The sequence below is a fragment of the Ornithorhynchus anatinus genome, chromosome X1 (genome assembly GCF_004115215.2).
Source record: "Ornithorhynchus anatinus isolate Pmale09 chromosome X1, mOrnAna1.pri.v4, whole genome shotgun sequence".
In the NCBI taxonomy this organism is placed as follows: Eukaryota; Metazoa; Chordata; class Mammalia; order Monotremata; family Ornithorhynchidae; genus Ornithorhynchus; species Ornithorhynchus anatinus.
In genome coordinates, this window is record NC_041749.1 from 100,760,286 (window position 1) to 100,786,389 (window position 26,104).

General features: G+C 43.2%; 1 protein-coding gene across 8 annotated transcripts in view; it reads right to left on the reverse strand.

The window, feature by feature from the left end:
* The window catches only part of CHL1 (cell adhesion molecule L1 like), a 217,245-nt gene extending 197,874 nt beyond the window's left edge, over positions 1-19,371 (reverse strand). For 3 of the 8 annotated variants that reach the window (XM_029050963.2, XM_029050958.2, XM_029050959.2), the window contains exon 1: positions 19,132-19,368. The gene's annotated coding sequence lies outside the window, so the exon portion shown is untranslated. Of the gene's footprint in view, positions 1-18,102; positions 18,183-18,286; positions 18,355-19,131 lie in introns of those variants that run through there. The other 5 variants (XM_029050965.2, XM_029050964.2, XM_029050961.2 and 2 more) reach the window with 5 other exon arrangements.
* Between the last annotated feature and the right edge of the window lie 6,733 nt (positions 19,372-26,104).

Consider the following 26,104-nt stretch of genomic DNA (forward strand, 5'->3'; position numbering starts at 1 on the left):
TAGCTTTATCCCAAATATTCAAGAGTTATCACACTCACTATTAAGATAATGGCACTAGGCTAGTCCTAACTAAAATGCCATTTTGAAGATGCATAGTTCATATTAACAATGGAAGTACCAGGAGATGAATAAATTGATGGAACCACACTTTTAATTTTTAAAAAGCCTCTTAAATAACAGATATTCATTTTAATCTTTCCCTGTCTCCATCCTAAAACTTACATGCTCTTTATTTTTTTTCCATTCTTGGAGCATACATTGGCCAAATTATAATTCTAGGTTATAAAAGAAAATGCTAGAAATGAAAGGAAAAAAAAATCTGAGTTAAAGTGAAATGCTTCTCTTTCAGGATGGAGGGGATATCAGAGAATGGCAGCAAAGTCGTCAGCTGATTTTGAATGATTAATATGAACATCTATTATCTCCCCTTGTACCTTCTCTTCTTTATCAATCAATCAATCATATTTATTGAGTGCTTACTGTGTCCAGAGCTCTGTACTAAGCACTTGGGAGAGTACTACACAACAATATAACCTACACATTCCCTGCCTACACTGAGTTTATAGTCTAGAGGGGGAGAAAGACAATAATATAAATAACTAAATTGTGGATATGTACATAACTGCTGTGGGCCTGCTGGGTGGGAGGTGAATAAAGGGAGCAAGTCAGGGTGACGCAGAAGAGAAAGGGAGAAAAGGAAATGAGGGCTTAGTCAGGAAAAGCCTCTTGGAGGAGATGTGCCTTCAGCAGTCAATTGTATTTATTTAGCATTTACTGTATGCAGAGCACTGTACTGAGCACTCTGAGAAGAGTAATTGTCCATCGGATATGAAAAGGGAGGGTGTTCCAGGACAGAGACAGGATGTGGGCAATAGGTTGGTAGCGAGATAGACAAGATCGAAGTACAGTGATGCTTTGAGTCAAGGTATCCACAGAAAAACGGCTCCTCCATCCATTGAATTTCACTGTTTTTTTTTTTCTTAAATGCCAATGTATTTCATTAGAAAACAACAGTGAGGCTTCTCAGGGAATGCAGTACACCTTTGCAGCCTCCTACTTCCCAGCTGGAGTTATGGAATGGCACATTGCATCAGACCAAGAGTTTAGGGTCCGATTAGTGTCCCACGCAGTTATTTAAATGTTGAGACTAGATCAAGAAGTTACTACATTTCCTTATTTCAGCTGGTCCCTTTTCCCCTTATGTAACTGGTTTCCCTTTCTATCCCTCCCTTATTCCACCAAGTTTTTCAACACCTCTTCATTTTATGAAGATGGATTTACTCAATAATCCACTGACATGCACCCAAGTTCTCAAGGAGCTTACAATCTAATGGGAGAGACAGGCATTAAAATAAACACAGGTTAGGGGAGGTGGGATATGAGAGATTAGTAAGGGAAGGTTTCCTGGAGGAGGCATGATTTTAGCAGGTCTTTGAATGTAAGGAGGTCTTTGAACAGTGGTATGTTAAATAAGAAAGGGAAGGGAGTTCCAGATAGGAGGGAGAATGTGAGCAAGGGGTCAACAGAGAGGGGAGAGATCAAGGCACAGTAAGAAAATTGGTGTTAGAGGAGTGAAGTATGTGATCATCTCATCATCTGTAACCGTTACACAATCTCCACCCAGACCAACTCTGCAATCCCTCTCTCTGACCACAACCTTCTCATTTGCCTCCTCTATTACATTCTCCTCCCTGTAAATCTGTACTACTCCCCCACAGAGACCTCCACTATCTTGGCCCCATCCATCTCTCTCAAAGCATCACACCACACCTAGCCGCCCTACTCACTCTTGATGACCAAATAGATGCCCTCAACTCCACCCTCTCTACTCAACTCACTCGCTCCCCTATCCCTTCGTTGCACTCGCACCACTAACACACAGCCCTGGATCACCTACACTGTCCAGCTCCTTCACTCTTATGCTCGAGCTGCTGAACACTGCTGGTGGAAATCTAAACACCAGGCCACCTTGTTCACTTTAAGTTTGTCCTTTCTTGCTTTAACTCTGCCTTCTCCTCTGCCCGACAAAACTATTTCTCTTCCCTTATTGACACCCATGTCCATCACCCTCATCAGTTGTTCCAGACAATTAACTCCCTCCTCAGGCCCCCTATCCTTCCCCCTCCCCCACCCCTCACCCCCAACGATCTGGCCACCTACTTCACTAGGAAAATTAACACCACCAAGTCTTAGTTCCCCCAAATCATCCCACCCCCTTCTCCATCCCCCCTACTTCAGTCCCCTCTTCTATTTTCCCATCCTTTCCAGCAGTATCTTCAGAGGAGATCTCCTCCCTCTATTCAAGTGCCACCCCCTCCACATGAGCATCAGACCCCATTCCCTCCCACCTTATAAAAACTCTCTCCCCTTCCCTCCTCCCCTCCTTAACTTCCATCTTCAACCACTCACTCTCCAGTGGCTTCTTCCCCTCGCCTGCAAACAGGCCCGTGTATTCCTCATCCTAAAAAAAACCTTTCCTTGACCCCACAGCCCCCTCCAGTTATTGCCCCTTCTCCCTCCTACCCTTCCTTTCCAAGCTCCTGGAGCAAGTGGTCTACACTTGCTGCCTCAAATTCCTCTCCTCCAATTTTCTCCTGGACCCCCTTCAATCGGCTTCTGCCCCCTCCACTCCATTGAAACCTCCTTCTTGCCAAATCAGGACTCAACCACTCAGCTGCCTTTGACACTGTTGACCATCCCCTTCTCCTCAACACATTATCCAACCTTGGCTTCACTGACTCCGTCCTCTCCTGGCTCTCCTCTTATCTCTCTGGCCATTCATTTTCAGTCTCCTTCATGTGCTCCTCCTCTCCCTCCCACCCACTAATGTAAGGGTTCCCCCAGGGTCAGTTCTTGATCCCCTTCTGTTCTCCATCTACATTCACTTCCTTGGCAAACTCATTTGCTCCTACGGCTTCAACTATTATCTCTATGCGGATGACACCCAAATCTATACCTTCTCCCCTGTTCTCTCTCCCTCCCTCCAGGCACGCATCTCCTCCTGCCTTCAGCACATCTCTACTTGGATGTCCTCCCTCCACCTAAAACTCAACATGTCCAAGACAGAGCTCCTTATCTTCCCTCCCAAACCCTGTCCTCTCCCTGACTTTCCCTCACTGTGGATGGCACAACCATCCTTCCTGTCTCACAAGCCTGCAACCTTGGTGTCGTCCTTGACTCTGCTTTCTCATTCACACCCCCATATCCAATCTATCACCAATGCCTGCTGGTCTCACCTTCACAACATTGCCAAGATCTGCCCTTTCCTCTCCATCCAAACCGCTATCACATTAGTACAATCACTCATTCTAACCCTTCTGGATTACTGTATCAATCTCCCTTCTGATCTCCCAACCTCCTGTCTCTCCCCACTTCAGTCTATACTTAACTCTGCTGCTCAGATTATCTTTCTGCAGAAACATTCTGGGCATGTCACCCCCATCCTCAAAAATCTCCAGTGGTTGCCTATCAACCTCTGTATCAAGCAAAAACTCCTCACTATTTATTTCAAAGCTCTCCATCACCTTGCCCCCTCTTAACTCACCTCCCTTCTCTCCTACATTCCAGCTCGCAAACTCCGCACCTCTGATGCTAACCTTCTCACATTGCCTCATTCTCGCCTGTCTCACCATCGCTGCCTGGCCCATGTCCTACCTCTGATCTGGAACGTCCTCCCTCCTCAAATCTGTCAAACAACCACACTTCCCTACTTCAAAACCCTACTTAAGGCTCACCTTCTCTAAGAGCCTTCCCAAACTAAACCTTTTTCCTCAGCTCCCCTTCCCCTCCCCATTGCCCTGACTCACTCTATTTCCTCTACCCCCCCTCCCACCTCACAACACTTGTGTATATATGTACATACCTATAATTCTATTTATTTATATTATTGCCTGTTTACTTGCTTTTATGTGTATATATCCATAATTTATTTATATTGATGCCTGTTTACTTGTTTTGATGTCTGTCTCCCCCTTTCTAGACTGTAAGTCCTATATGGGCAGGGATTGTTTCTCTTTATTGCTGAAGTGTACTTTCCAAGCGCTTAGTACAGTGCTCTGCACATAGTAAGTGCTCAATAAATACGATTGAATAAATGAATGAACGTGTCATCTGGATTGTAGTGGAAGAGAATAGGAGGGAGAGAATTGATTTGGGTGACTTAAAGCCAATAGTGATGGATTTCTGTTTGATATGCAGATGGATAGACAATCATTGGAGGTTTGTGAGGAGGGGGAAAAGTGAGCAGAACATTTTTTTTTTTAGATAAATGATCCAGGTAGCAGAGTGAAGAATTGACTGAAGTTGGGAGAGACAGGAGGCAGGGAGATCAGTGAAGAGGCTGATGCAGTAGTCAAAATGGGATGGCTTCTTCCTCACTGGCTTCAAACATGCCCATGTCTCCCCCATCCTAAAGAAAAAACCCTCCCTTGACCCCAAGGCTCCCTCGAGTTATTGTCCCATCTCCCTCCTACCATTCCTCTCTAAACTCCTTGAGCAAGTTGTCTACACCTGCTGCCTCAAATTCCTCTCTTCCAATTCTCCCCTAGATCTCCTCCAATCTGGCTTCTGTCCCCTTCACTCCACAGAAACTGCCATCTCAAAGGTCACCAAAGATCTTCTTGATAAATCCAATGGCTTCCACTCCTTCCTAATCCTCTTTGACCTCTCAGCTGCCTTCAACACTGTGGACCACCCACTTCTCCTGGAAACATTATCCAACCTTAGCTTCACTGACTCTGTCCTCTCCTGGTACTCCTCTTATCTCTATGTCTGTTTATTCTCAATCTCCTTTCTGGGCTCCTCATCTGCCTCCCACCGTTTAACTGTGGAGGTCCCTCAAGGTTTAGATCTTGGTCCCCTTCTTTTCTTCATCTACACTCATTCCCTTGGAGAACTCATTCACTCCCATGGCATCTATCATCTATGCACATGATACCCAAATCTACATCTCCTCGCCGATCTCTTTCCCTCTCTCCCGGCTCGCATCCTCCTCCTGTCTTCAAGACATCTCCACTTGAATGTCCTCTTGTCACCTCAAACATAACATGTCCAAAATAGAGCTCCTTATCTTCCCACCCAAACCTTATCCTCTCCCTCACTTTCTTGTCACTGTAGATGGCACCACCATCCTTCTGGTCTCACAAGCCCATAACCTTGGTTTTATCCTTGACTCTTCTCTCTCATTCAACCCACCTATTCAATCCGTCACCAAATCCTGTCAGTCCCACCTTCACTACATCACTAAAATCCACACTTTCCTCTCCATCCAAACTGCTACCATGTTAATACAATTACTCATCCTATCTCGCTCAGATCGCTGCATCAGCCTCCTTTCTGATCTCCCAACCTCCTGTTTCTCCCCAATCTAGCCTGTTCCTCACTCCACTGCTCAGATCATCTTTCTACAGAAATGTTCAGGACATAGCACGCCCCTCCTCAAAAATCTCCAGTGTTTGCCTATCTGTCTCCTTATCAAACAAAAACTCCTCCACATTGGCTTTAAAGCACTCCATCACCTTGCTCCCTCTTACCTCCCCTCACTTCTCTCCTTCTACAACCCAGTCTGCATACTTCACTTCTCTGGTGCTAACCTTCTCAATCTGCAGTGATCTCACCTGTCTCGCCACCGACCAATGGCCCACATCCTGTGTCTGGCCTGGAATGTTCTCCCTCCTCAAATCCGCCAATTACTCTCTCTCCCTTCAAAGTCTTATTGAAGGCACATCTCCATCAAGAGGCATATCCAGACTAAGCCCCATTTTTCCTCATCTCCTACTCCCTTCTGCATCACCCTGACTTGCTCCCTTTGCTCTCCCCCCACCACAGCCTCACAAGATATGCATATATCTGCAATTTTATTCATTTGTATTGGTGTCTGTTTACTTGTATTGATGTCTGTCTCACGCCTCCTAGACTGTGAGTTCATTGTGGGCAGGGATTGTCACTGTTCATTGTTGTATTGTAATTTCCCAAGCGCTTAATACAGTGCTCTGCACAGAGTAAGTGTTAAATAAATACAATTGAATGACTATGACAAGTGCTTGGACTAGAGTGGTAGGGTTTGGAAGATGAAAAAGTGGTGGATTCTATGTCTGTGAAGAGAGAACCAACAGGATTTTATAACTGGCAATATGGGGTTGAAGGAGAGAAATGAGGCAAGGATAATGCTAAGGTTATGGACTTGTGAAAGAGGGAGGATGATGATGTTGTCTACAGTGATCAGAAAGAGGGATCGTGAGTGGGTTTGGATAGGAAGATGAGAAGTTCAGTTCATTCTACAAGGTGGAGTCTGTAACAGCCTTGGAGATGCAGCATAGCCTAGTGGAAAGAGCACGGTACTGAGAGTCAGAGGACCTAGGTTCTAATTCTGGATTTGCCAAATGCTTCCTTTGTGAGCTTGGACAAGTCACTTTGCTTCTCTGTTCCTCAGTTTCCTCAACTGTAAAATGGGGATTAAATACCTGTTGTCCCTCCTAATTAGACTGTGAGCCCCATGTGGTGCAGGGACCCTGCCTTACCTAATTAACTTATACCTACCCCGGCACTTAGACTAGTGCTTGACACATAGTAAAGCATTTAAATACCATGAAAAAACAGCATGGGTAAAACGTTTAAATAATACATAGTTGATATAAGTAACTTGGTAATCACACAACTGAATTTTACATAAATTTCTTCACTTTTGCATTTCAAATTAATTGATCAGATTTTTTCTTTTTTGCACAAAAGCCTCTAGGTGATTTTATTTTAAATGAAAGACAGCTTGTGCCTTTCCCTACTGATGCACACAGGGTCTTAATATGCAAAGCTTATACCTGGTGAAGATTTGAGCCAGTTTTAAAACATATGGTTAATTCCCCATGTACAATTCAGCAAAATAAATGGCTGAATTCACATGAAAACCAGAATAAATCAATGAACTGATAATAGTTACTTGCAAATAACACTCTCATAACATGATAATGTTATTGAATGTAATCTATATGAACTCCCCTCAGAATAGTGATGCCAAAATTTAATGAAGAGTAACAACACTGTAGATGCATATATGTGAGGATTTAGTTTTCATTGTTTTTGAAGGCAAGATATTCAAGATTTTTCTTTTATGGTATTTGGCAAGTGCTTACAATGTGTCAAGTACTTTTTTATGGTATTTGTTAAGCATACTCTGGCTCACTGTTCTAAGCGCTGTGGCAGATATAAGTTAATTAGGTGGGACACAGTTCATGTCCCTTATGGGGTTTAGAATCTAAGTAAGAGGCAGAAGAGGAGAACAGAGGCACAGAGAAATTAAGTGACTTGCCCAAGGTTGCACAGCAGGTAAGTGCCAGAGACAGAATTAGAACCCAGGTCCTCTGACTCCCAGGACCGGGCTCTTTCCATTAGACCACGCTGCTCCACATCAAACAGAAACAAATCACAATAATTTATTTTTTAACCTTCTGATGTTAATTTTTCCTTTTTTATATGTATTAGCAATCACCCCCCGGAACAGTGAATATTGACTATTTAAATGAGTCTCCAGAAAGCAGACAGGCATGAAATGGGCTAAATAAAAAAGAGTTGAGAAGACAGCCTGTGGTTTCAGGACCTGTAGAAAGTCAATGCAGAAAACTCAGGTTAAAAGATAGCCTCTGTTTAGCTCATAGGAGCTTGTTTGGGCCAAATGATGTTTTATAACTATTTCAGTCCTCCAAGCATTTGACTGTATAAACACAACCAAAGGGTACTGAATTGCTCAAGTTTTTGGTAGAAAAATAAGAACTTGAACCCTTTATTCCCTTGGAGATATAATTTTCTTTTCTCACGCCCCATTCCTCTTCTACACATCCACCCCAAAAAGGCTTTGACTACCATCTCTACGCAGATGACACGCAGATCTACATCTCCGCCCCTGTCCTCTCCCCCTCCCTTCAGGCTCGCATCTCTTCCTGCCTCCAGGATGTCTCCACCTGGATGTTGGCCCGCCACCTAAAACTCAACATGAGCAAGACTGAGCTCCTCATCTTCCCTCCCAAACCCGGTCCTCTCCCAGACTTCCCTATCACCGCGGATGGCACGACCATCCTTCCTGTCTCTCAGGCCCGCAATCTCAGTGTCATCCTTGACTCGTCTCTCTCGTTCACCCCACACATCCTATCCATTACCAAGACCTGCCGGTTTCACCTTTACAATATCACCAAGATCTGCCCTTTCCTCTCCACCCAAACGGTTACCTTACTGCTATGGGCTCTTGTTATATCCCGGCTAGACTACTGTGTCAGCCTTCTCTCTGATCTCCCTTCCTCCATTCTCGCCCCGCTCCAGTCTATTCTTCACTCCGCTGCCCGGCTCATCTTCCTGCAGAAACAATCTGGGCATGTCACTCCCCTTGTTAAACAACTCCAGTGGTTGCCTATTAACCTCCACTCCAAACAAAAACTCCTCACTCTAGGCTTCAAGGCTCTACATCACCTTGCCCCTTCCTACCTCTCCTCCTTTCTCTCTTTCTACCGCCCACCCCGCACGCTCTGCTCCTCCGCCGCCCACCTCCTCACCGTCCCTCGGTCTCGCCTATCCCACCGTCGACCCCCGGGCCATGTCCTCCCGTGGTACTGGAACGCCCTCCCTCCTCACCTCCGCCAAACTGATTCTCTTCCCCTCTTCAAAACCCTACTTAAAACTCACCTCTTCCAAGAGGCCTTCCCAGACTGAGCTCCTCTTCTCCCTCTACTCCCTCTACCACCCCCCCTTCACCTCTCCGCAGCTTAACCCTCTTTTCCCCCCATTTCCCTCTGCTCCTCCTCCTCTCCCTTCCCATCCCCTCAGCACTGTACTCGTCTGCTCAACTGTATATATTTATTACCCTATTTATTTTGTTAATGAAATGTACATCGCCTTGATTCTATTTAGTTGTCATTGTTTTTACGAGATGTTCTTCCCCTTGACTCTATTTATTGCCATTGTTCTTGTCTGTCCGTCTCCCCCGATTAGACTGTAAGCTCGTCAAATGGCAGGGACTGTCTCTATCTGTTGCCGACTTGTTCATTCCAAGTGCTTAGTACAGTGCTCTGCACATAGTAAGCGCTCAATAAATACTATTGAATGAATGAAAGGTACTAAAGCTACAATTGTGGAAAGCCCCACCTAATTTACTGGGGGTGAAAGAAAGCCCAGGCATACAATTCAGCCATTACAAAGGTCATGGGATGACATAAAATTCAAAATGCATTACCCATTTATGAACGATAAGTTTTTGATCTGTGACAATACAACTATCCTACTTCAGAATTACACTGTTAATTTTAGGGAATCTTCACAATGCTTGCTAAAATGCACAGAGGAAAATATTGACTTTTTTTTATTTTCCTAGGAAATTTGTTACCAAACCTTTAAAAGTCTTTGAAGTGACAAAAAATGATAAATGCATATTTGATTGAGGAAGTGAATATTACCCCATAGTAGACTTCTTTACTGTTAAGTACAGTAATGTTTTTTTAATGGCTGCTGCCCGAAGTTATACATGAGAAAAATGGTTGATTAGTGATAATAGTAATTAGCACTTCTATCTTCAAAGCACTTTACAAATATTAGCTAATTAATCTTCACAGCACCTCTGGGAGACAGTGGTAAATGTTATTATCCTCAATTTACAGATGACAAAGCTGAGAAACAGAGACTTAGGGCCCAGGTTTGCAAACGGTGGTCTTCCTTTTGTGCACACTGTTCCTATTAGAGCTTTGCACATGAATTTTAAACACAAATGAGTGGCATCAACTCTAATGGCTTGATCTCCTTCTGAGGGCACCAATGCCTAAGGTCAATTCCAATAGATTAGAACTGGGGAATAATGACACAGGGTAAATTGCACCTAAATTATACAGGCTCAGTTGAATTGCTCAGGAGTAATTCAAATGTCCTTGAATATTTTTCAAGCAAATTAATGGTGCTTAAATATTAATGGATACAAAATCATTCTATGTAGATACTTGTGGTTGTCTGCAAGATGGGTTGTCAGTTCAACTTTCACAACATAGCTAAAATCTGCCTTTCCTCTCCATCCATGCTACCATGTTAATCCAAGCACTCATCCTATGTTGCCTTCATCACTGTATCAGCCTCCTTGCTGACCTTCCTGTATCCTGACTCACCCCACTCCAGTCCATACTTCACTCCGCTGCCTAGATTATTTTTCTAAAAACATTCAGTCCGCATTTCCCCGCTCCTCAAGAAAACTCCACTGGTTACCCAATCAAATCTGAATCAAAGAGAATATACGTAAAATCAGCTTCAAAGCACTCAATCACCTTGCCCTTTCCTACCCTCACCTCGCTTCTATCCTACTAGACAACCCAACCTGCACACTCCGCCCCTCTAATGCCAACCTTCTCACTGAACCTCGAACTCATCTCTCTCACCACTGACCTCTCACCCATGTCCTGCCTCAGGCCTGGAATGCCCTCCCTCGTCACATCCAACAGAAAATTACTCTCTCCACCTTCAAAGCCTTATTCAAGGTACATCTCCTCCAAGAGGCCTTCCCTGACTAAGCCCTCATTTCCTCTTCTCCCAATTCCTTCTGTGTCACCTTGATTTAGTCCCTTTATTCACCAAAATCCCCATAACATTTATGTACATCTCTGTAATTTATTTATTCATATTAATGTCTTTCTCTCCCTCTAGACTGAAAGCTCTTTGTGGGCAGGGGCTGTGTCTACCAACTCTATGTTGTTATATTGTACTTCCCCAAGCACTTAGTACAATGCTCTGCACATTGTAAATGCTCAATAAATGTGATTGACTGACTGAAGATTGAGGACCATTAATCCCTTTGGAAGATGTTCCCCTCTTTGAAATCCTAGCAGGGAATGTGTCTGCTTACTGTTGTATTGTACTCTCATAGTGCTCTGCACACAGTAAGCATTCAATAAATACAACTGAATCAATGAATGAGGGAAGGATAAAGACTTAGGCACAAATTTAATCCAGAAATGTCTTGATATGTTATTCTACCATTCCTCCAACACCTTCCTGGGTCTCTCCCTCTCTTCTCTCAATTCAATAATATCTAGTCTGTCAGGCTTACAGCTGAGATCTACCAATGTCAAGTTCTTTCTTGATTACTATGGGGAAACCTTAACGGTTTTCCCCTACTGCATATTATCCAGGTATTTTTCACTCATTCATTCTGAACAGTTTCTTCAATGTGTATTCACCAAGACATCAATTGGTCTTCATTTAGTCAATTCAGAAAATCATATAATTTCCAAATAGAACACTTGGAGTCCATGTAAAACTGTAAAGTATCATTTTGTTTGGAAAATCTCTAAAGATGAAACTTTTTCTACTTTAAGGTAACTGGAAGCCTAAGGCCTTCAGAAAGACTATGACAATCCAAACATGAGTGTCATTCAATCTAAAGCCATTTTGCAAATCCAGTAAAACAATCCCAAGGAAATATGTTTGGGTGTTTTTTTATACCTTAGGGCAAACATGGCTCCTGCTGTGGTAATTTACAAAATTGGAGGCTGCAAGTCTTTTGAATTAATGAGAATAAGTTAACTCTACTGACAAATTCCACCACAGTCATGACTTTCTAAAACTGATATTATGTCTCATTTTGGTGAAATCGAAGGCTTAAGGATGCACTGATTTGACTATCACACACTGATTTTTATTATGTGGAATCCTGACTAATGTACGGTATGGGTATTTCACAAGTCATTTCATAAACTCTATGGCAATTTTTTATTAAATCACATCCAAAATAAAATGATCTTACATAGTACAACTGACAATCATATCCAAATGATTTTCTTAATGAGCACCAGTGTCAATCAATCAATAGCAGTTACTGAGTGCCTACTGTAGTCAGAGAAGTGTACTAAGTGCTTGGAAAAGTTGAATAGAATGAATACCCATGATCCCTTCTCTCAAGGAATTTACATTCTAGCAGGTATTACACAGGAATTCTTATTAGCAGCTGATAAAGTGAGAATGAGCTACTTAAGCTAGAATAAGTAGAATGGTAACAGCCAAGTCTTCACTGCACAGAAATTTTTTCACATCCCATAAGTCACCAGTCAAAAATGTAACAATGTGGCAGGATGATCCCCTCTCTATCTTGATTTTAACTGATCAGCAGCCTAGTGCTAGTCTCCTTTCCCTTCTCGGTTACATAAAGAACCCCAAAAGGTACCGTTCAATGGCTCAACTCCAGTTGGCAATGAGATGTGGCATCTGTCACTGCCAACCCTTCTAATGTTAATCTGGAGCCCAAGGGATTCACAACTTCATTGAGATATCAGCTGCCGTGTAATGCAGCTAAATGCATGTAGTGTCCCAAACAGAGAGAAGAGTCAGTGATGATGAATCTTTAAATCAATATTTAGTGGGTGAAAGATGCTGGATGCACTGAAGAAATGATTGATGGCAATAAGGGCATTCCCGTTCCTTTATTCAAGCTTGAACATTTACCATAGGTACATGATAGAGGGAGATGAGAAATGCAGAACTACAACATCCATAGGGCTAAATTGATTGAGACCTCATCTAGTCCATTTCCCCTTCCTCTGGGCATTCCAGGAAGAGAGCTATCCAATGGACTTTTCTTAAATATCTTAGAGGAGATAATACAGTAGCTACCATTTCACTGACTTGGCCGTTTCATTTAGAATTGTGATTCTCTTTCCACCTTATATCAATGCTTTCACTCTACTTTGAAAAATCTTATCATGAAATTCAAAACTATACCACTTTTCTATATAGGGAGAAATATAGTAAACTTAATTTCATCTAGCAGGGAAAAAGCATTATTTATCGCTTCTTTTGAAATGAAGCATAAATTGTGCATAGACTATACAAATCCTTTTCATATGAACACAGAAAAGGTCAATATTTGTCTTTACCTTGTAGCCTTGAATCATAGATATGTTATTTCCTTGAACAAAGCAATACATAAAACATTTTACATATATAAAACAGGTTTTCACTTAGATAATATAAAAACCTCCCCATCTGCCCTCATATGATTAACAACAATAATAATAATTATGGTATTTAAGGGCTTACTATGTGCTGAGCACCGTTCTAAGCACGGGGGTATATACCAACAATCATCAAACCATGAACTCTGTTATATATTCTATTAAACCAGCTTCTTCCCAGAGTCATGATTCCTCCCTGAGAATAAGTTAGGTGCTTGGTGAGATGTGTTAACTCATTCAGACCATTAGGATATGAGCTTTTAAAGAATGATATCCAATTTAATTTCAGAGAGCGAGACACATCCCTCCCTGAGACATCAACCATCAATTGTGCTGATTCTGAGGCCAATCTAGAAGCATAAACAACCTTCGCTCTTGGTAACTAAACTTGGCATTCTCAAGGTAAATCGTGCTAATTTACAACAAAAAACACATTTTACAACCCTTCCTCCTCTAAACTGTAAGCTTGTTTTGGGCAAGGAATGTGTCTGTTACTGTTATATTGCTTAGTCCCAAGTGCAGTAGAGTGCCCTGCTCACAGTAAGTGCTCAATAAATACGATTGAATTATATTGAAAATGAGGCCAGGATCCCAATGGAAGTTAAGCCACAGCTGGCATTTGCACATATTGCTTTTATTTGATTTTTTGGATTGATGGAGACTTTACCTTTCATAACTGTGTGACTCTGGGTAAGGTTCTGCCTATACATATAAATCAGTAGGATAAACTAGGCCTCAAAAATTGAACTTCACATCCTTCTTGCATATATTTCAGGCACAATCAACTGAGCAATGTATAGTATTTACTGAGCATCCGTTTTGAGCAGAATACTGTACTAAGTGTTTGGGAGAGTACAATAGAATTGGTAGACATAGTCCCTGTTCTCAAGGTGTTAACAATCTAATAGGCCACTGTGGCCTAATGGAGAGAGCATGGGCCTGGGCGTCAGAGGACCTGGGTTCTAATCCCAGCTCCACCTCTTGCCTGCTGCATGATCTTGGGCAAGTAATTTAGCTCTTCGGTGCCTCGGTTTCATCACCTGTAAAATGGGGATTCAATGCTTGTTCTCTCTCCTACTTAGACTTTGAGCCCCATGTGGAATAGGGACTGTGTCCAACTTGATTAACTTGCATCTACTCTAGTGCTCAGAATGGTGCTTGACCCAAAATGAGTACTTAACAAATACCACAATTATGTATTATTAATGGGAGGGAGAGAGATAAAATAATTTATATAGAAAAAAGTGATTAAATAGAAGAGCATGTAAATCTATCAGTGCTAAAGTGCACAAGAAGCTGTGAGTACAGAAATTCTGAGGTGGTGTAATAGTGCTGAGATGCTAGTTAAGAAGTTTGACTTGAGGAGAAGAAAAATTAACTGGAGAAAGCCTCCTGGAAGAGATGGGATTTCACATGGGCTTTGAAGATGGGAAAAGCTGGGGTATGGCAGATTTGAAGGGGGAGGGAGTTCCAAACAGGAGGAAGGGATTGAGCCAGGGATAGGAAATGGGTGACTCAAGAGGGAAGTGCAGTCAGAATGCAGGGAGTCAATATAGGATCATGCTTAGTCATTCACAGACTTTTTTTTTTCCCATGAGGAAAAAAGATACAGTAACTCTGGATCAGTCTTTCATTTTGAAGCAGCGTTGTCTTAGTAGATAAAACACAGGCCTGGGAGTCAGAGGACCTGGGTTCTAATTCTGGCTCTGCCACTTGTCTGCTGTGTGACCTTGGGTAAGTCACTTCACTTCTCTGTGCCTGTTACCTCATCTGTAAAATGGAGATTAAAAATGTAAGACCCATGTGACACATGAACTGTTTCCTACCTGATTAACTTGTATCTACCCAGCACTTTAGTACAGTTCCTGGCACATGGTAAGCGCTTAACAAATACCATAAAAGAGTCAGCTCCATAAAACCAAAACTAAAAAATGTTTGCAATTTTCATAATTTCATACTGTGTGGACTGCCCTGGATTCTTCAAAATACTATGCGATAGTGGGCTTTGTTCTGGGCTCAGATTTATTTTTTTCAAAGTTTTCCAAGTCTTCCACTGATACTTGATGGAATGGTTTTCACCGCTAGTGATTTTCCTTCCACAGAGAATAACATTTAATTGCAAAGAATAGGTCTTCTGTGTGAGACAATGAAAACACATTAATGTGAATAATGCATAATAATTTCAGGTAAATGAATCCCAAGAATATGGCTATTCTTTCTCTTTGCACTTTATTATCCAAATACCATAGTAAGGTAGGCATCCTCATTTTTATTCGCCAATACATGGAATCTCAATTAGTTATGGTCTGTTTGTATCTTGGCCAAAACATTCTTTTAACAAAACAGAATTTTCTAGTTTGCTGGGTAAATATACCAGGAGAAATAGTGGATAATGTTCGGTTGCTAAGCAACCAATAGCTCCTCTGTCACTTGTTTGAGATCAATTCAAATCATCCATCAAGCTTCGAAGTCCCATGCTAAAGAATTCCGACAAATTTGTTCCTTGGGAAAAACAGTGACTTTTGAACACTTTCATTCTTAGAAGATAAACTTAGTAGATGTTCTTTTGAAGACAGTGATGTGTTAATTCATTACTCTCAATATGATGCTAATGGCAAAGCTATAATTAACTATACTATTGCAAATCTTGTAAAATAAACTGCAGTAATTAGTAACATTTAATGTTCTCCAGTATTCCAGAAGGCAACAGAAGCCTGTCTTGCAGGAGACACATAGAACTGTAAGGGGGGAGGGGGAGAAAGAACCACAACTAATTAAATTGAGTTCACTCTAAACAAAAAATAACATTTGATCACCACTGATATGTGATAAATTGCATTTTAATAGTGGCAAAATGGCTATGAGCCAAACTACTTGTAGGCAGACAAAAATGTTGGTGGAATACACAATCTCCTCTTTGAAGAAATGCTTAGCACAAATTTCTCAGGAATGAAAAGAAGGGATAGTTTGCTTTCATTCAATATCTGTGGAAGCTTAACATATTGTATGCAAATCACCATCATAATTGTACTCTCTTCAGGCGAATTAGAATGACGCTGTAATCAAAATGTTCATAATTGAAAATAGAGCATTCTCAGTCACTCTTTGAAAAAAGAACTGTGTGTGTTGTTTTTGTGTGTATTTATTTAGAGCACAACATTTAATGCAATTTTAAGGCAAATATAGTATTTGTTCTTTTATTAAACCTTTGCATTACAATTAACTCCCCAAATTTGTACCACCATCACCTATATGCTTTGTCATACTGTCTTACATTCATTAACAAGTTGTCAGTGTCTTGTCTGCAACAAAATATTTTCCCTGAAAGTCGCAAACCTTTTAAGAAAAAAAAAACAACATTCAAAATAAGAAAACCCCACAGTTCTTTGTTCATTCGGCTGTCATAAATCAACGTAAAAATATTTTTACAGGAAATAAAACATCCATGGCAAGGCGCTCATTTGAATCAATATGCAAATTATGGCATGAACTCCAGCACAGCGGTCATCCTAATTCTCCAATATACAGCTTACATCTCATTTTAAAGCCAAAGTATCTTCACTGGAGAAGGTAGGGTCAGTATGCACAATCCTGTTTTGCACCAATATTCTGACTTAATTTGTATTCAAAGCACTTACTAAAACCATTCCTTCCTATTATTCCATTAGTGGACTTCATTACATAATCTTCCTTTATCAGATTAATAAAAATATATTAGAACCTGCAATGAGGCTGGCCAAATCACTCTTAAAATTCCCCAGCCAAATATGCCAAGCTAAACCACTGTAGCCAAGCAATTTAGAGGAATGGTATTTTCTGGTTCAACATGGGAACAAAAAAGTACAAGAAGCAAATAATGTTGTTGATCAAATAAGAACAAATCATTACCAAAGCAATGCCCATCTGGTGATCTATTTCTCGGGAACGGTGATGGGCTTGAAAGTAACATTTTGCATTCTTCACTCTTATTTCACATGCTTGAAATCATGTAGGACATTAGTCACCAAGTTTCATAAGGCATATCTTTTAACACTAATGCATTTGATGAAGTCACCCAGAAAATGGCCAATATATTCTTAAGCATACTGTCATAAAATAGCCAAATAGAGAACAGATTAAATCAAGAGCCATGCGATACCGTCTTCAGAGTTTTAGTTGAAGAAATCATGCACCTACTGAAATGATGGATAAATATTTTCTTTCATCGAAAGCTACCGTCTGGAAGGATGTATAAATAACAGACATGGGTTAAATCTAATATTCTGACTGCCCCCTTGAAAAGTGGACTGCAAATTGGACCGAAACGGATTTATGCTAATGAAGTACCATAAATTCTCACCTAGCCAGATTATTTTAAATGGGCACCATTCGTCTCAATTTAGTTACAAAACATATCCCGTAGCCTGGAAGACCCAGCCTCTATTACTTTAGGTAAATTCACTGCGGTACACGGGAATTAAAATGGAAACCAAATTGTACTAGGAGCGAAGCGGTCGACACCTGAATCAAAGCCCGTTATAAAAGCATCCGGGGAAGAGTCACGGGAGGCTGCGAATTAAGGGAGGCACACTGCATCTCACACCGTATTTAGTCAAGGAAAAAATATTACAACTCCAAGGCTAAATCCGCCAATAGAGATTCCCCCCCCCCCCTTTACCTCTCTTCCCCCAGAAAGTTTCCCCCAGTGCTTTCTGGAACACTGCATTCGATACCCTGCCGCTTAAACTTTGCCCGGGCACCAGTTCATCTAGCTCGATCTGCTCGGCTGCACCCAGGGTCTTTTATTATCTAAATAGTTTGGGGAGCGATGACAGATGGTTTCAGGGGAGGAAGGGGGAAAGCGCAGGAGACGCTGTCACAGAAGGTGCCTGCTAACACCTTGGCTCGGGATTCTCCATCGCTCCAACCAGGCAAATCCCGGCACACAGTCGGGAGCAACGCAGAAGGCGAGCGTCGGAAGGGAAAAAGCACCGACGGAGATGGCAGCGGGAGGCTGAAGAGTGGGGTGAAAGGCGAGGAGTTGGGGGGAGAGGGGGCAATTCTGGGGGACCCAGAAGACTTCCAATTCCCAGCGACGCCCGAGTGCCAAATTCCCACGATCTGCTACTTCTCCCCCCTCAAAGGAAAAAATTCTTACCACCAGCCACTCCCTACCATCACCTGTGTAGCTTCTCGCCTCTTCCCCGCTGCAGACACAGAAACCTGGCTCGCTCCTTTGCTTCCACTCAAACCCGTGGGTGGGAGTCTCCTTTCTCCTTTTCCCCTCCTCCTCCTTTCCCTCCCACTCCTCGGTCCCCCCCAACCCCCCCGTCAGAGAGTACCTCAACGCCCAGGAGTGGCCCTGGGGAGAAGGCTCGCCTTTGCTGTTCGCCCTCCGCTGCTTTATACCCACCTACTCTTTTTCTTTTCTTTTCCTCCTAAGAATAAAAAAAGAAGACAGCTCTTCGCTAGGAAAGTGCAGCTCTCGGGAAGAAGAGGGGAACGGGGACTCTGGAACTGGGCCGGGCTCCCGCCCCCCGTGATGCCCCAGCTCTCCAAATTAATCACTTTTGCACACACATTCACACACACGCGCACAAAGAGGAAGAAGGGCCCATCCGTGACTGGCATCAATATCTCTTTCAGCACAGCTTCCAGGGAACCATGGCAACGCGAGACCCCAAAGCTCCCCAAACTCACTCTCTCTGTCTCTAACACACACACACGCACACACACACACAAGTCACCGCAAAGCGCCCTCCTTCTCCTTTCCCCCTTGGCGGATTGGGAAGGAGGCAGATGAGCGCCTCCTCTCACTCCCGTCCCTCACCCCTGTGCCCTTACGCCTTCCCCCTTCCCTACCTTCTGTCGGGAGAAGGGGAAGCTGAGACCCCCTTCCCGAAAGCATGAGGGCCCGGGGAAGGGAATCCCGTAGTGGGATCGCCCTCTGGGACTGGCCACAGGGGCAGGAGAGTAATCCCCTCTTTCCCTCTGCAGCGGCTCCCCCAACCCGGTCGAACTGGCTGAGTTGGGGTGGGCGGCGGGGGTTGGTAGCCCGACTCTTTCAGGCTCCGATGGGAAGACGAGCTGGATCCAGGGGCCCAGGGCGGCTTTCTTGCCACCCCCCAATCCAATCTCTGACCCCCTAGGCTATCCCGGAGGCCGGGAAGAGGCTGCACCGACCCACCTCTGTCTCCTCGAGGGCCACGACCCGGCAGGTCCCCGTGGAAAAGTTCCTCCGTGGAGCAGTAGCCGAGCCCGGCAGGGAGGCGGGCGGGGCGAGGTGTGGGGTCAAGGGCTTCCCGCCGCTCCTCTGGGAGTTCCCGGCCTCTCCCCCTCGTCAGCAGGCGAATCCGCCGGCGACTCCGCCCGCCTCACCCCTCCCGCAGCTGGCACAGGACGAGAAGCTGCAGATCCCGTCCCGGCATGTTCCCCCTATCCACTCCCTCTTCCCTCAGCGTTGACACTCTTTTTTTCTCCTCCTTCCCCGTCTTCTGGGTTCCCCACCCCCCACCCCCTTCTTAACACCTCTCCCCTCGTCTCCCTCCACCCCTCTGCCCTGTCTCTTACCCACTGTCTTCCCCCTGACCGGATTCTCTCCTCCCTACCGGATCCCTCCCTCTTCCCCCGGTCCCTTTCTGCCTCAGGAATCTGTCTCCCCGAACAGAAAAAAGGTTCACGGCTGCCACTTCATGGCGACAGCACAATGAATGAGTTCCGAACTTTCTTTTTCTAGCGTTTTCTAGACCTAGATGGCCCTGGGAAAAGGAAAAGAAAACGGAGAGAGAAGGGACATTATAACAAAGGAAGCCCTTCTGCCTTTTTTTTTCACTCCTCCCTGTTTCGGTGTGTCCCACTTCCATGCCTCCTCTCCCTTAAATATATATTCCACTTATAGCTGCCTTTCGGAGATATGTGACAATTCGACTATTAGGCATTCTTTATCGGTATGTGTGTGTCTGGAAGCACAGTTTTTAATATCGCATGATTTTAAAAATGTTTAATGAGTCACAAATGAAAGTTGGTATCGTCACCTGTGCTAAGAAAATCATTTCACTTTCTCAAAGGTCTGTGAATCATCTTAATTACCTGCTTCAACGTTTGTACCCTGAGTTATTAATCAGTGACATCTTTTGTTGGGCCCAACATTGTACCCCATTTTTCTCTAATTCACTACTTAACATACACTGTCTGCTTATAAGTGCTTTCTTTCCATTGCCGGAGTTTAATTGAAAGACACGGTACCACAAACACATGTAAAATAATAAGTTGAACAATGGTATTCACTGATCACTTACTGTGTGCAGAGCACTGTACTAAGTCTTCATTTCCCCACCATACATTGCCAAGCGCTCAGGTTTTACCAAAAAAAAAAAGCCAAATTGAAAAAAAAAGGTACTGATGCTCAGGTTCTGAGATGCTTCTCAAAGACTGAGATCTTAGTTGCTTTGAAAATATGCATTTTCTTCTAATTTTCCACTGCATGACACAGCAAGATATTACATGTATATAATAATTGTGGTATTTAAGCGCTTACTATGTGCCAAGCACTGTTCTAAGCACTGGAGTAGATACAAGGTCGTCCAGTTGTCCCACGTGGAACTCACAGTCTCAATCCCCATTTTACAGATGAGGTAACTGAGGCCCAGAGAAGTTAAGTGGCTTGCCCAAGCTCACACAGCAGACAAGTGGTGGAGGCGGGATTAGAATCCACCTCTGACTCCCAACCCCGAGCTCTTGCCACTAGGCTATACTGCTTCTCATATATATACATATATACACACACACACACACACATTTCCATTCTTTGTTTCATGCAATCTTCCACTATCTCTACCCAGCAAAGATAGTAATTATCAGAAACTCTACCCATGTCGGTTGTTTCTGACAACTCAACAGTAATCCTGCCCCATAGCAGAATAGCAGAAGGGCTGGAGAAAGACTCAGTCCAGAGAAGCTTCAAGGAAAATCTGGGGAGAGATGCAAATAAGGACCTAGTACCCCTTCTCCCCTTCCCAGAATAGACAGTAAGGGAAAGAGCTACACAAAATTATAGTCTTGGGACAAAAGAGTAAGATATTTAAAAATGTAATAACATGATTTATCTTTTTTCATTTCTACATTCTAGAGCCAGATTCTGACCTCACGGGTGTTGGTACTGCTCCCACATATTGTGCTAGGAGCTGCAAATGCCTGTGAGGACCGGATTTGTCCCTAGTTTAAATTGCACCAGTGGGACAATTTCTCGCTCAGGGCACAAGTATTCACATGGGATGGAGTCTGACTAGGAAGCAAGATAGAATATTAAATATGCTTCCAACAGGGGAAAAATATGCCTGTAGGATAACAGTTTCCAAGGTTAAGAGAATATAAATGGAACTCAAAGTCAAATCAGGATCAGAAGTTAACCACATTCTGGGTGTCCAGAAATCAACTGATTTGTGTGCATCTATATTATAATGAGTAACTCTGAATGCTTCTATGGTCATCATCAAAGGCATTATTCACTGGGTGGCTACTGTGCTTGGCGCACTGAACTAAGCACTTGGGCATATATATATACAGAAGTATCAGGCACAGTTCCTGCCTCCAGGGAGTTTGCAATCTGATGGGAATGACAACCCTGCATATACTGATGATAAATATGAAATAGTTAAAAGTCTATGAAAATTGTCCACATAAGAAGCCAAAAACCAATAAGCAGATTCGTGCATAAGGGAAATCAAGAATTCTGAAGAACCCCTTTCCCGCATCCTCTCCCCACCCCGTAGCACTTGTTTATATAGCCTTAAATTCTGTTCCTTTCCCCTATTTGTAATTTATTTTAGGGTCTGCCTCCCCCTTACACTGTTAACTCCTTGGCAGCAGGGGATCATGTCTACTAATTCTACTCTACTCTCCTAAGTGCTTTGTACAGCACTTTCCCAAGTAATTAATTAATGACGGTGTTTGTTAAGTGCTTACTATGTGCCAAGCACTGTTCTAAGCACTGGGATAGATAGAAGGTAATCCGGTTGTCCCACATGGGGCTCACAGTCTTAATCCCCATTTTACAGATGAGGTCACTGAGGCAGAGACAAGTTAAGTGACTTGCCCAAAGTCACACAGCTGACAAGGGGCAGAGCTAGGATTTGAACCCATGTCCTCTGACTCCCAAGCCCGTGCTCTTTCCACTAAGCCACACTGCTTCTCTAGTACTTGATTTCCAAGTACGTAGCACAGTGTTCTGTACAGAGTAAATGCTCAATAAAAGCTTTTGCTTGACTGAAAATAACCCACATCATGCTCAGAACAGTGCATGACACAAAGTACTTAACAAATATCATAATAATATTGAATCTGTCACCCAATCCCATTGGTTCTACTTTCCAAAGATTTCTAAAACCTGCCCCTTCCTCTCCATCCAACCTGCTAGAGAGCCAATCCAAGCACTTATCATATTCCACCTTGACTACTGCATCAGCCTCTTTGCTGACTCTCACCACTTTCAAAGCCATCACCTTTAATCAATCAATCAATGGTATTTATTGAGCACTTACTGAATGTGGAGTCCTGTACTAATTACATGCAGGAGTACCAGCATGGCATAGTAGATAGAGCACAGGCCTGGGAGGCAGAAGGTCATGGATTCTAATCCCTGCTCCACCACTCGTCTGCTGTGTGACCTTGAGCAAGTTACTTAACTTCTCTGTGCCTCAGATACTTCATCTGTAAAATGGGGATTGAGACGGTGAGCCCGACATGGGACAAGGGACTGTGTCCAACCCGATTTGCTTGTACCCACCCCAGCACTTAGTACAGTGCCTGGAACATAGTAAGCCCTTAGTAAATATCATAATTATTAGTATCATTATTATTTCAATGCAATAGACTTGGTTGATATGATCTCTGCCCACTCTCTGCATACACTCTAGAGTGGGAGACAGTCATTGAACTACATTACAGATAAGAAAAACGACAGGGTATACTGAAATGTACGAAATTGTTGTGGGGCTGAGGGTGGGGTGAATATCAAGTACTTAAGGGGTACAGATCCAAGTGCACAGGTGATGCAGAAGGGAGAGGGAGTAGGAGAAAAGAGGGCTTAGTTGGAGAAGGCCTCTTGGAGGAGATGTGATTTTAATAAGGCACTGAAGGTGGGGAGAGTGATGGTCTGTCACATATGAAGGGGGAGGGAGTTCCACGCCCGAGGAAGGACATGGGGGAGGAATCGATGGAGACATAGAAGTAATCGAATTACTGGACTGTTTTTTAGGAAAATGATCCAGGCAGCAGAATGAAATATGGACTGGAGTGGGGAGAGACAGGAGGCTGGGGGGTCAGCAAGGAGGCTGATGTAATAAGACAGGATAGGTTAAGTGCTTGGATCAGCATGGAAGCAGTTCAGATGGAGAGGAAAGGGTAATTCTAGAGATGTTGTGAAAGTAAAACCGATAGAATTTGATAGCAGACTGAATAAGTGAGCTGAATGAGAGAGAGATGAATTGAGGATAATATCAAGGTTAAGAGCCGGTGAGACAGGGAAGATGTTTACAGTGATGGGGAAGTCAGCACGAAGGCAGGGTTTGGGTAGGAAGATTAGGAGTTCTGTTTTGGTCATGTTAAGTTTGAGTTGTTAATGGGTCATCCAAATAGAGATGTCCTAAAGGTAGGAAGAGATGTGAGCCTGTAGAAAAAGAGAGAGGTCAGGGTCCAAGAGGCCTTCCATAAGCCCTTGTCTGCCCTATTCACCCTCCCTTCTGCATCATATATACATTTGGACAGGTACCCCTTAAGCATTTGCTATTCACCCTTCCTACAGCCTTGCAGCACTTAGGTGCATATCCCGATACTCCCCCATTTCCCCTACCTGCTGTGATTTTTTTTAATGTCTGTCTACCCTACTAGACTGTTAGTTCCTTGTGGGCAGGGATTGGATCTACTCCATTTCAGTGTTCTCTCCCAAGCGTTTAGCACAATGCTCTGCATACAGTCTGTACTCAATAAATGCCTCTGATTACCTGATTTGGAGGTCACTGAATGGCAGGAGAGACTGGGATGGTAGGGGGATAAATGGTAGGAAGAATGTTGCATGGACGCTTTGAAGGAGAAAAGGAACATGACTATTGACGTTCAGGAGGGGAGAGAGACAACAGGATGGTATGTGCAACAGATTGAAGGTTTGACAGCCAAGAATAAAACATGACTAGAGAAGGCAGCTTGGGGTAGTGGAAAGAGCAGGGGTTTGGGGGTCAGAGGACCTGGGTTCTAATCCCAGGTTTGCCATGTGCCTACTGTATAACCTTGGGTAAGTCATTTAACTTCTCTGTGCCTTAGTTTCCTCATCTATAAAAGATCAATACCTGTTCTCTCTTCCCCTTTGACTGTGACCCCCATGTGAGACAGGAACTGTGTATGACCTGATCATATTACATTTACCCAAGTGCTTGGCATGTAGTAAGCATTTAATAAATTGAACAGCTATTAAGTGATTTTTTTTCTGAACTGTATTTTAAAAAGATCATGCAGATAGCAGTAAGATAGATTGACTAGGGAAGAGGCCTGAAGCTGGGAGGTCAGTATGGAATCTGTTAGTGTTATCCATCCATTAAGTGACGAAAATTTAAAGCAGGACAATGGTGGTAAAGATCAAGAGGAAGGGAAATATCCTTGCAATATTACTGAGAAAGAACTGGCAGAATTAACAGAATCTGAATGTGGGAAGCGCTTAGTACAGTGCAAGTGCTTAGTACAGTGCTCTGCCCACAGTAAGAGCTTAATAAATACGACTGAATGAAAGGAGTCAAAGCTGACACTGAGATTACAGGATTTTGGGCCAGGGAGGATAATATGGTTGTGAAAACTAATGGGAAAATGAGGAAATGTTAGAGGAGGTTTTGGAAAGTAGAGGAGTGTTTTTGTTTGTTTGTTTTTTGTTTCTCATTTGTTTATTCATATATTGAGTTTACAGTGCTTGGCACATAGTATGAGCTTAACAAATGCCATCATTATTATTATCCAGGTGAGGAAGTCCTGAAATAAGGAAGAGACATGGTACTGTAAATACAAGATTGGAATAAGTACTTTGAAGAGGTGAGATATCTAGTTAGAGACCGAGGTCAAGGTCTAGTTAGAATGAGTCACTTGGAAGTAGGCAAAAGCTCTAAGAGTAATAATAATAATTGTATTTGTTAAGCACAAACTATGTGCCAAACACTGTACTAAGTGCTAGGGTAGATACAAGACAATCAGGTCAGACCAGTCCCTGTACCACATAGGGCTCACAGTCTAAGTAGGAAGAAGAATGGGTACTGAATCTAGGTTGTACGGATGAGGGAACTGAGGCACAGGGAAGTTAAGTGACTTGCCCAAAGTCACATAGCAGACAGGTGGCAGAGCCAGAATTAGAACCCAGGACCTCTGTCTCCTAATCCCATGCCCCTTCCACTGGGCCATGCTGCTTTACTGACTCTCAGATCACCTGGGAGGTAGCTGGAAAGGAGAGGACACTGGAGAGAAAGGGGCTCTCTAGGGTCATTGCATCTAATGGCCTCTCCCTTGTAAACAAAAGAGCTTGGAAATTCATTGGGAGTTAGAGAGGGAGGAGGTGGTTCAGATGGGAGTTGAAGGTCTGGAATAGTAGGTGGAGACTATAGGCAAGGGAGTCAATGAAGAAGAAATTTCCTGCTTGTCAGAAGTGCTCACTCCTCCCTCAATTCAAATACCACAAAAGCAAGATGAAACCAAGCCCAAATAATAAGGTAAAAATTCTGAGATCCTGAAGTGTTATTTCCTGAAAGTTGAACGGACTCCATCTTTCTTTTTTCACAGTGGAGTTGGATTATTAGGCAAGGCAATGCTAAACAAATCCATATAAAGCAGCCAAATTTTATGCTGAAAAGAGGGTACTGGGTTCTAAAACCGTGCTGGCAGAACTGGGGCTACCTAATTTCCTCCTATCCAGGGCAAGCAGACAGAATTGTCTGTGTGGTTTTTCTTAACCTCCCCCAAACCCTGTGAAATTTTTGGTATTAAAAAAAGAGGTGAAAAATCCACTGTTAAATTCAGAGCTCTGTATGACGTCTTAGAGTAAGGCTCCAAGCCACAAGACCACAACTACTAGCCATGTGGCATTCTGGCAAAGCTGGTCTGCCAAGGTTAGTGGGGGGCGGAACCTGGGA